The following is a 12,458-nucleotide window of genomic DNA, read 5'->3' on the forward strand; positions in this document are numbered from 1 at the left end:
CTGTCAATGTGCTCTTGTGAAAAAATGTCTTGTTACGCCTTGCAGTTGCACACAGACTCCAGGATATTATAAGTGCCATATATTTTATATATTTAGTTGTAGTGTTTATTTTTTCTTTATATGTGTGTATGCAGTATATTTTATTTATTCAGTTAATTCTCTAGCTTCTGTCTTCACATCCGTCATACTTCCACACAACTGTAATCACCCCCTATTGATTTTGATGAAGGTAGGGCTGGAACCTCCCCATCTTTTCCAAAGTTTAAAGTAGTCAGATGAGTCACATATCAACAGTTACTCTAAAAGATCAAAATTAATAAACTTTTAGGATTTTCTCATATGCTACAATTCTATATAGTAGCTCTGACTGTTTCATTCTGAACAAAATATTCATTGATGTCTTCTTATTGGATTGGACTGCCCAATCAGTTGTCTAATGCTTCTGGAAAACAGCAACTGATACAACAGATTCTTAGTAGGAAAATGCCACTCTGAATTTTAACAATCTGTTTTCATTGCCAATGAAAAACACAGTGGCTCATTCAAGAGAAATGGACACTGGGCCTAGAGGAGTAAATATTGGAAAGAATTAACTCATTAGAATCTACTCAAGGATTGAGATTAATTTTTTTCTGACATTAATTCTACTGTACACAATCCATATGGCAAGTATAATGGAAAACAAACAAAAAATAGGATTAGTTTGTGTAAGTTCTTCTAAATATAGAAAACAGATAAAGGCTGTTTTCCTAATTGTTAGAGACACTGTTAAAAGGTAGTGATTAACCAATGCAGTGTGGTGAAAGCAATATAAACTAGGTTAATCATCCGAAGCTCATGCAAGTCATGTTAGCCTCTAGTTAGTCTTTTCCCTAAGGTATAAACATAATTTGAATTTCAAAAAAGAGCTTAACAGAACATAGTTCTCTCTTTCCTATTAAATAAGGATTTGGACCATAAGGAAATAAACTTTATCTTTTCAAAATTTCTATTTAATGATGCAGTAAAATAGTAGGGCGTGTATGTATAGACAAACTACCATTTCTAAAGTCAGCTAAACTGTACAATATAGGCAAAGGCTGCCTAATCCAATGCTGCCTGCATAATACCTTGATGCTGGACCAAAAGAACTAGGTTTTTTTGCAATTTGAGGTGTTCTGAGAATACATACAAAAAAATTAGTAATTGATACTGATATTTCTCAAATGCACAGTAATAATTAACGTAAGATGATAGAAGACATTTCAAAATAAAAAGAAATAAAAAAGTTTTAAACAAAGAATAAGCCAAAATAATGAGTCAAAGATTAGGAAATAACCTCCCACCTTGTAACTGAGCAGTATTTCATGAACTACCTAAAAAGACAGAAACTTCAAACAATGTATTTGTGATGATTTTGCAGCTAACAATTACTCTGCTGTACATGTGAACAATATTCAGGGCAAAAGAAAATGTTGCCTGTTGCAACACACAGTAATTAGCAGGTTAGTTGAATACAATGAAAACCATATTAAAGACCATTCCTGACAAGTAATTTCCTATCTCAACATGCAAAATACATAGCATAATCAGTTTCACATCAAACCGCTGTATTATGTGGCAGCAATTAGCATCAGAATGAAATTATTAATGATACATTGGTATCAGGATCAGTCCACTTTTCATAATAAGGATTGTGAATAGAAATTAAAAGAAAACAATGTGGAAAGTGTAAGCATATTTAATTTTTCAATTGAATTTGAAAAGGCTGAAAGAATAAAAAAAATAAGGAACTTCTATTTATTTTTTCATTCGATTAAGCATCAGATGTTAGTTATTATTTCATATGGAAACTGGAGACGTGTTGGTTGCATGTCAGCTACTGAAAAAAATCACAGTGTGAACGTAAAAATGCCCATTCGAAAAGCACAGTTCACTTAAGCATTGTCCACACAAATCTGTGAGAGAAGGTCGTACTTTACTGACATGTGGGAGTACTGTAAAGATCCTAATGCCAAGATTGCTGAGAGGAATGCAGTGAATTTATGATACCCTAATTTGACAATGCCCTGTTCTCAGAAATTAACGTCTATAGGACAGTGTTAGAACATGTGGAGTAAATGAGGCTACCTGTTAAAAATGTGCTACAAAGAGGTGGAAAAAATGTTTGTTTTTTCAAGTTATTTTGGTAGGAATGATGGAGCCTAAATCCAGTTTCCAGAAAACTTACATTGTTTGGCATAGGACAAAAACATTGACTTTCTTGTCTAGAATTGTCATTGAATTTCAAGGTGTTTCTATTATCTAGATGAACAAGTATTTGACAATCAAAGTCTAGTCAATACAAAAGTAAACCCATATAAAAGATATAGCATGCATATAATTTGCATAGTAATGCTATTGAGAAAGGAGGTAAAGACACGAGAGTCACTGAGCAATAGTGTATAGTTAAGTGCAAGCTCTGATACTAGCCGGATTACAAAACACTGCAAACATGAATTTGTTTTGTACATGAATTTATATTTAAGACATGTAATAGGACCAGCTGGACAATCACTTATCACAGGAAAATAATCTTTTTGTCACATCGCAAAACCTGAGATCTTTACCAAGTGTTTAGACAATCTCAGCTGTAAATGAACAGGTGTGTACACACATTCAGTAGCTTTTGGCAAGTCTGCGTGGCACATACGCAGTGAAAAATTATTTTTCATTAATTCTATTTGTGTCTCTTATGGAACAAAAATTTTCTATACAAATAGGTAGGCACCCAATACAACTCAGAAAAGCAAATCTAGTATAGAATTTTAAGAGCTTTTAATTATACAGCTATGGCATCATCCTTAATGAAATCATTAAGTTTTCAGAATAATTGTTGAAGAGCTGTATCATCTCCATGTTAGAAATTCTTTAAAGATTTCCTTGCAACTGTAACTTGTATTATCCCTGAAGTATTTAAGTTAGATAAAAAATATTGATTTTTTTCCTAGCTGAGATTTGAGACCAGTAACCAGAATTATCATCACAAAGTCAAACTAGTCCAGAGAATCAGAAACTATGAGTGCATGAGAAAAGCTTGAAACTACGATACAGAATAACAAAAGGCTGGATAAAATATTCATAACCACAGTGATAGAAAATCATCATAGGATTCTTAAAACCAATTAAAACTCTCATTTGCTTTTCTAACCTTTTATTTCGCCTTGATCTGGACTGAAGGGGAAATTCTTCTACCTTAATGAAATGCATTTTCTAGAAGGGAGATCCTGTACCTCTTCTGGTTCCTCTGCTATCTTTTAAGAGATAGTACAGTCCTTGGGGCTTTCAGCCCCAGTGTGGTTACTGTACTCACAAGGACCCTTTCCTAGTGAGCTCAAGTCACCAGAACTTAACATGCCTTATTCTGTACTTCACAGGATGCAATATGTTACCACTGGTCAGTACCCAAATTCTGTGCGTGCAATAAGAACTGATTGATTTGCTTAGTGAGACGGTGTTGTAGGAGGTAAAGAAACTAGAGCAGATGGAGGGACACCCCTGACTGAATGTTGTTGAATAGTGAAAAAGGTGTAATTGAGGTATAGGCAGCCATTCCAGCATTAACATTTTAACCAATTCAATTTTATATAGAGGTTTTAAAACAGAACCAAGTTACCATGGAAACCAATTGAAGCAGAGACTTAAATTCTAAGACTGTAAATTCTTTTCTAGACAAAGATAACAAGAATGACAGGTGGGCTGTAAAAGGAAAATGAGTGCAATATAAAGTTAGGCATGATGGTCTGTTTTCTCTTCCAAAAGGTGTCCTTTATAGATCTGCTTTATCTCTACTGTTTTCCACAGTTATATATTCATTGTATTTTCAAAGAAACTCCCACCCAAATGAACATTTTGTTTTGTCAATAATTCTATTTATAAGGGGATGTAAGCACCCTGGAGAAAAGAGCTAAAGGGCAGGGCACTCCAGTTATTTTTCCAAATTATTGTGTCTTGCCAGAATCATCAGAGAGGCAAAGCCATCACTCAGAAAACACATTTGCATAAAGTGCCCTTTGCTGCCAGTGTTTATATTTTGCTCCTGAAATATGCGCTAGGTACATTCATATTGCACAGCGCTCTCTTCGTGCAATATGAAAGATTATAACAAGGGATTCATGTGTTTTAGTGAAGAAATATCCCTTTTCACTTTCTCAAAAATTTTGGAAGTGTACCAATTTGTTGCAATCTGATTCAAAGTCAAAATGATTTGGCATGTTAAATATTTTTCTTCATCCTAAGAGTGATGGTAAGAATAACAGAGAGTAGAGTATACAGCCCCCAGAATTTGATGGCAGAATTTTAAAAAGTAAAATGGGCAGAGAATGAACAGCAGCAGAGCTTACAGCCTTTGCTCTTGCAGTAGTTAGCTGTTAGCACTGGAAAATGCATGAATATGCAATATCTTTTGAAAACTGTGCCGGATGTTTCTACCTGCTGTGCATAATTTCAGAGTCTTCTATAATCATTAGAGAAAAACAGTTTTCAGTATAATTTTCTACTGGAATGAAGGAAGGAGAAGGGGCAAATTCGTACTTGAACTTATCCTGATACTTTTCTAGCCTGAAGTTTCACTTCTTTGTTCCAGTTCCCAGCTGGAACCGTGTTTGTATATGCTCTCCTGACAAGATCTATAAAACAAATTTCCTCAGGACTTTAGGAGATTTGCTATCACAAGTAGTCATAGTTGGTCCCAGTGCACTAGAATCACAATAGGTAGCCACTTCTCCAGCATGTTTGCTCTAAAGCTAGGTAAATGTAATGGCTAGAGGCTAGAGGTAAATGTGCTGCTTACCTTCAGCATCTGCCTTCCTCAGTACAGTGAAAGTAGGGACATGACAGATGGTTCCTGCAAAAAAAAAAAAAATAAATCACAGAAAACATTGTATTTTGTGTATTGCAGGTATTTCCTGGCAAATAACAAACAATCAGCATTTAATATCTTCTCTGTGAAAAGCAGGGCACCTTAATAAAATTTGTTGTGCTCTGTGAAAATGTATGCTAAACATCTTAAAGTTAGGATGTGATTAATCACAGAACTCTGCAATAAATGATACGAATGATCTTTAATCATTATGCTAATGATTACATAGCATAAGAGAATTCTGATGTTGATGTTTGTTACATGTAAAGCCTTTTAGTAATAACAGTGGGAATTGTGGGACCAAATTGCTCTTATCAACCTATCTAAGGTCATCTTTGATGTTGGGCTCTGCCCACTTTACGTTATCTCTGTGTCTTCAAGCCTCAGAAGGCTGCCAGTCCACGCCCTCTGGCAGGCAGGCTTACACAGAGTCTCATGCAGTCTTTCAGATGGAATGACAACTATTTTTCTCATTTAAAGGAAGCTATCTTAGGTATTTCTGTACTTTCTGTCTTTGTGTAGACAACATCTGTTGTCCTTTTCAAGCAAATAGGTTCCCTGTGAATATAGAAATTATTTTAAAGATAAGCTTTTCACTTTAGAAGATACGTCCCAAGAGTCTGCACTTAAATTCAATTAAAATTCTGTGGCACCCTTGTATATGCTCACATTTCAGTTTTTATTAAACATCCCAGGGGAGTTAATTATTTTTTGTATTTTTATGACAGAAATGTCATTTCAAGTATTTGTGATCAAATTCCCCATAATGGTGTTTATAACTATCTTGGATTTACTTAAGGAATTCAGAGGATTCGAAATTGGTGAATGCTGGGAATAGCAAAGTTCATAAAATAGAACAATGCAATCTTTATTTATAAACTCTTAATGGCCTGATTGTCCATTCAGAAACAAAGATGGGGAAAAGAGATATAAAAGATGGAGCAATTGTTAGGAATTAGGGAAAAGTCAGGAAATAAGTTCTAGGAAAAAAGGAAAATAATGGTAAAAGAAAGTAAACAAAGTAAGGATAATTCCTGCAATTGTGACCAGAATTAAGAGGTGCCTTGGATAAGACACCTTGTTTTAAACTTCCAGACTAGGCTTAAAAGTAAACACATAAATGCTCTGAAGGTGTTTCTTGTACTTCCAAAGAACAACTTGCCAGATATTTATAATATATCTATGCGTTCTTGTTGCCACTTTTTTTTTTTTTAAAAAAAGAAAGAAATACGAACAGATTCTATGCATGAATTTAAGCTATAAGCAATGCAGAAATTTGGCAGTATTCACATGTACAAACATTATTACTTCAGAACGTGACCCAAGTTTCTCTTTCCTTTATCTCTGTTTTTATGGAAGACAGAAGAGCAGTAAAAATAAGTCTTCCATTTACCAGTACATAACTCATGGATATTTGTCAATGCAGGTTTCCCAATATTCAGTCTGCACTGGTTTAATATGTGACAAGGAGACAAGCAATCCATTGAGAATGGCAGTGGATAAGATGCAGATAAGCAAGAAAGAGAAATTAAGGATGAAAAGACAGAGCAGTTTGTGAAAATTCAGGTAAGGAACTCAGGTGATTCTCTATAAAGTATAAATTGTACAAATTACTTGAAATAGTTTTTGCTTATTTTCCTTTCTAGTATTTCTGAGAGTTACTGCTATATGTATCCATGGATATATGTATAAATACACAAGCATACCCTTCTTACACCCACTCAAACAATTAATTTCCTTTTTCAGACAAATTGCCATTACCCTCCATGCAAATACTTACTATCCTGGTATTTGACATTTTTTAATAAAATCCTTTTACCATATTCCATTTTACTTTGTTTAAATAAAACATGTTACAATTTGATACAGAAAGACAAACAAGTAATATTTGTACAAAAAAGAGAGTTGTGCTGTGTGTCATAATTGTTTCTCAACCACGCAGCTCCAAGTTCTAAAACCTTAACTTATGCTATCCTAGTACAGAGCTTTTTGGGCAAAGCAACCACATTCCAAACTATCTCTGCCTTCTTACACTGATGGCACATAAAGTGTTCATTTAGAGCTTTTGCTTAGTTCTCAAGCATGACTGAAGGAAAGTAAAAATATATTTACCAAGGAGCAAAGCCACACAAACAGTGAACAACAATTCATCCTTTGCTCTTCTATTCCCCTTACTGTGGGGAAAAGTTGCTTTGCCATTTGTCATGACACAGTGGTAGAAATAAATGTGATGGAGAAAGTACATTGTCCTTACAACAAGGCAGGAAGGAAACTATGGGAACCGTAGCTACACAAGGCCTCTCAGCTGCTTGTGACAGAAATGCTCTCTTAACTTTTTCAATATAGCTTATTTCCAGAATGAACTGAAATTACATTTGCCACAAATGCAAGATGAAATGGTATACTCACAACTAAGCACTACATATCCATCATTTGCCTGTCTATTTTATCTGCACCTCTCCCTCCTGCTTACAAAACTAAAGCCAATGAGAGATAATGATCCAACACGTCAGCTATTAATACATGGTTTACTTACAGGGCTTCACATTCCCAAGTGACATCAGCTTATCACATGTGTTCAGTACATCCACTAAATACAAGTCCTTGTTGAGTTTGGCCCTTTGGGGGAATTGCTTTAGCCTACCTACAATGCCTATGACAATGCTTATGTTTCACTTTCGTAGAACTACACCTAATGCCTTCGGACAGCACTGTTTAAAAGTGCAACAGTGCTACCTAAATAACACATCCTGTGATTCTCAGGAACTCTACATTATTACTGTTGCATCATAGCAATCACATATGGCACACTTCATGATTTTGCAAATATTTTGTTGATGCTAAAATACTGCACTTTTTGCAGGTTGATAAGATTACCACACATTAAGACATTCTGCCACTTCCTTTGTAAGCTGTTGATTCCCAGAAAATGGCAGCTGCTGCACTTTTGTTAAAAAAAATTAAAAGGTTCAGAGTATCGGCAAGGATGTTGGTAATGGGAGAAGCAGCTTCACACAGTTGGAGTTTTTAGGTGATGCAATATTCATCAGTTACAAACTCGGGAATGTCATATTGTAAAATGTACATGATAGAAGACACTGTCTGGTATTTCAACTGATTCCATTTGCCATATGGCATGTTATTATTTTGTGTTACCTTGGGGAATGTGCTAGAAGGGAGAAGAAAACAGAACACTCCCAAGGTGTTACGGAATACAAAGTTAATTATAGCAATAGGGTCTGTAACTGAAATGGGGATGGAACTAAATATGAGAACTGAATGTGTTCTGTACTGCTCTCGAGCTTCTGAAAAGTAAACTCCTATTAGGAACGTTTAAACAGGAAAAAAAATTCCAGCTACCATATATACAAATCAATGGAAAGTTTCAGAACGTTGACTCAGAAATCAGTAAATGCCATGTGCAGTGGTATCCACGTTACCTTAATACAGTTTTACATCAGATTTCCTGGGGTAGGCTGAATAAAACATTAGATCACTAGTCTTTAAAAATGACATTCCATATGCACAGCTATAATAAAATCATCAAGTGAATGATTAGAACATTGACTGGGGGGTAGTATTTGCTGAAAACAATCAAAGAATACTAAACTACATAATTGTGACAACCCGATATCAGGACAAGCAAGTACTCTCAGGGCCTAAAAGATTCCCAAACAAAATCTCCAGACCCCACATTTAGAAAGGCAAAAAATATTTTAGAAGTTAGGAGAAAATTGTTATCGATGTATCCAAAATATATACAATATTTCAGAAAAGTAGGTGCAATAAAAAGTTACTTGGCAACATTTGCCTGTAAATTCAACTCTTCCCAAGCCAGTAATTTGAGCTTTACCCCTTCCACCCTCCAGGGCCATCTTTGGAGGTGCAGTCTGAAGCAAATTCCAAGGACATATTTTCTGCAAGCTATTTTTCAGTCATTATTAAAACAGTAAAAGACAGATTTTATGTTACCAAATAATGAAAATATACAGGCTTGCAGGTTTTTTTGAATAGTTTGGCTCTAAACACCATACGCCATTAGATGAGGCATTTCAAGATCTGTTACGGGAGCAGAATATTTTTAAATTGTTTATGCTAACTGTGCAGTACTTGAGATGGCATCTTCAAAGCCATCATCTATTCAAATGTTCAGAATAAGCAGCCAAAATACAGAAGAGTTCCTTTTAGCTAGATCTTTAGTAGGAATAAATTGGACAAATTCTAATAACTCCCAGTATTTCTTATTATTTACTTTGATTTCCGGCAAGTTTTACCAGCTATTAGAAAGATAACTTTTTAAATCAGTCATCTGAAAGATTGAATGTGATTTAAAGGTAACACAACCTCCCCATTTAATAAATAGAGGACCAGGATTATATTGCTCTCGTAAGCTTCTCTCTCTCTGTACTACTTAGCAAAACCCACAGAAAAACAGTTTACCAGTCTTGAGGTTTCTGCACTGTTTGCTCTGTAAGGTTTATGCTGTGCTGTAACCACGTGCAGCCTGGTGCTGGCAGGAGAGGCTATGCTGCAATTGCTGTGCAAATTAGTGCATACATTTTCACTCCTCAGCTAATGCTAACACCAACTAAAGATACTTTTTCCACCGTGTTATTAAAACCTTTGAAATTTTCACACATTTTGACCTGAGTACCACTCATGCTTATTCCATACATAATCTGTTTCAGCCACCAGAACAGGTTGATATAAAAATGACTGATGTTAGGAACTGAGAGTTAATAGTCAGAGAGAAATAAGATAGGGATGGATGAAAGGATGGATGGATGGATGGATGGATGGATGGATGGATGGATGGATGGATGGATGGATGGATGGATGGAATAAAGGGAGAGAAGGAGGGAGGGAGAGAGAGAGAGGGAAGCAGAAATCAGTTATCACTGTTCAAAGGTGTTTGTCCCTGTTAACAGGAATCTTGAGTATGTGTTAACTGACAGCTCAGGTTGGAAGACTCTACCTTGTAAACATACTTACTGAATTTGCAAATATTTGTCTCCCAGTATATTCTTTAAAGGACAGCTATGCTATATTACAAGACGAGAGTAACGTCTGTGTATTTTTTTCTATTGGAATGTATTAAATCCCATAATAATGCAAGATAATTAGTGTTTTAGCAGAATTTCTGTTTATCTTAGCTTAACAAACTAAGAATTTTATTTCTGCTATTCTGATAAAACTGTTACCTTAACAACAAGCATAAATGAATGTGTTATTTCATGAAACATTTTTGTGTAGGAGTTTTAAGCTGGTAATGGAAAATTTCTTAGAAATAATTAGAAATTTCTTCTGAAAAAAAAACCTTAAAAAGTTTAATTAAATGTCAGACATTTAAAGTAAATATGAATTCTTCAATTCAAGATCTTACCACAGCAAGGTAACTATTACTACTATTGTTTTTTAATGAACCAACTCACTGTTAAGTTTCACAAGAAAAACTTAGGAATTCATCAAGAATTCCTGAAAGGAAGAGCTTTCTTTAGTGAATGGAAGTGTTCAAATCAAGGAAAGAATTACATTCCAAAGTATTCTCACCACACACAAACATTTTTCTCCTGGCTCAATTAACTTAGGCAGTTCTTCATTTCAGCATTTATGACAGTATTATGGGACAATGCTGTTTATTATTTTATTAATAATTATTATTAAATATGTACACTTTCAAAGTCTTCAATTAGTTTAAGAAAATGCAGACATGCAAGAAATGTTCAATTACAGTCAGCGGGAAAACCATGAGTAAACTATTTTTATTTTAGTATTTAAAAATTGTAACACTGGTTATATAAAATGAAACAATAAAATTGGTAATATGGCCAACCTCTCACTTCTAAAGGCACCAGTATACTCAATTTCACAAATACACTTGAAACTTGAAAAAATGCAACTGCCCTGTGTTCTGGAGGTGCCTAAGATCTAGCTAAATACAATTCCTGTATCTATTTTTAGAGTTCTTTTCATTTGTATCCAAGTGTCAATTCTCATATGTTTCTTCCATAAAGATGCTCTGGTGAATATTTGCAGTACATTATGAACAGATGTTCTGTTTATTCATGTTAAAGGACTTGTATCTTTGAAGGTTTATGAGGAGTGGATGAAACCATTAGTGAACAACACAGTACAATAAATTGTTTAGGATTTCACTGCTTTTTCAAAATGAAGTTATTCTAGAATGTAGACTGGTGTTTTCACACTACTCTAAATTTGAGTCTTTTTATGGCGTCAATAGCTGCTAAGTGCCTTACGGTAACAGTTGGCTAAGAGTCATGTACCGAGCTGTCAACAAGAACCATATTTACTGTAGTAAATTCCAGAAAAAAACCACACACAACATTATTTGAGAGTAAAGACCATGACATGCCCTCAGTGACCCAACAGTATTATTCCCAAAGTCAGGAATTTTCAGTGCTGTACTTAGCAGATCAGTTTTGCAAACACAGCTTTCTAATTGCGTTGCCTGAATTACATATTTGGCCAAGCAAATTGCTAGTAAAGGTACTTAATTGTTTGCTTGTGTATGTTTGTAATGTACAGTGTAGATTCTTAAAAATAGAAAAATATTTGAAGCAAACAACAGCATCTGAAAAGAGAACAAGATTAAAAGTACTTAATGACATGTTCTTTCTGAGTGAGTTCCTTTTATTCAAATGCTCAGTACCACAATAAAGGCTCTACCAAAATTATTTATACCTTCAACTCCCAAGAACCCTTCACTACTGCTCAATCTTGCTTGCTAAAAGTAACATTAACTGGCTTCCTGGAACAGACTAGTGAACTACATGCTCAGATGATGATTATAATTTCTTATTTTTAAAGCCATGTGTCTGCAATAACATCATGCTAGTAACAAGTGATGTTATAAATTGCACTTAACTGTGTAGAAATAAACCCACAAGGTATCTAAGTCTTCACAAAACAGAATAACGCATGAGAGCTTTTTTAAATTGAAAAATGTAACAAGACTGAACATTGTGTTTAGAATGAAAATAGCACTTTTGTAATTTCTTGCTTAACCCACAAAAAGATTATCTGATTTCTATGTAATGAGTTAAAATGTGGTATATATTCCTTTTTGCTGTTCGGAATATTATCGATTTTTTTATATATATTTTTTTTGACATCACAGATGACAGCAAATGTGATTAATTGCTGCTGATAATTGGAGCTTCATTCCAGTGGTTATTGCTTGTCAGTAACAATTAATAGCTCCCACAAAAGCCTCATTCATTTCACAATATTAAAGAATGATGACTTGTGGGAATTATGCTAAACTAGCACTTTCAATTAGATTTCAGATTTTTTATTACATTGAATAACAGTTTATGGTTTTATAATAGTGGTGGTTTATTGTTGTATGGTAATCACTCTAATTACATATGGTTTATCTGGAGAATTGTGATTTTTAGTCATTATATAAGAAAGAGTCAATTACTTGTTATCACTTCTTTGAAAGTATAGAGATTGTTGGTATTTACTTGTAAAGATTATTTGGAACACTGATTGCATATACTTTGTTCCAGTTTTTGAAGGGCAGGATGCTACTGTTAAGGGATGCAAAGGTTTCACT

Source organism: Tetrao urogallus (assembly GCF_951394365.1).
Source record: "Tetrao urogallus genome assembly, chromosome: 8".
NCBI lineage: Eukaryota > Metazoa > Chordata > Aves > Galliformes > Phasianidae > Tetrao > Tetrao urogallus.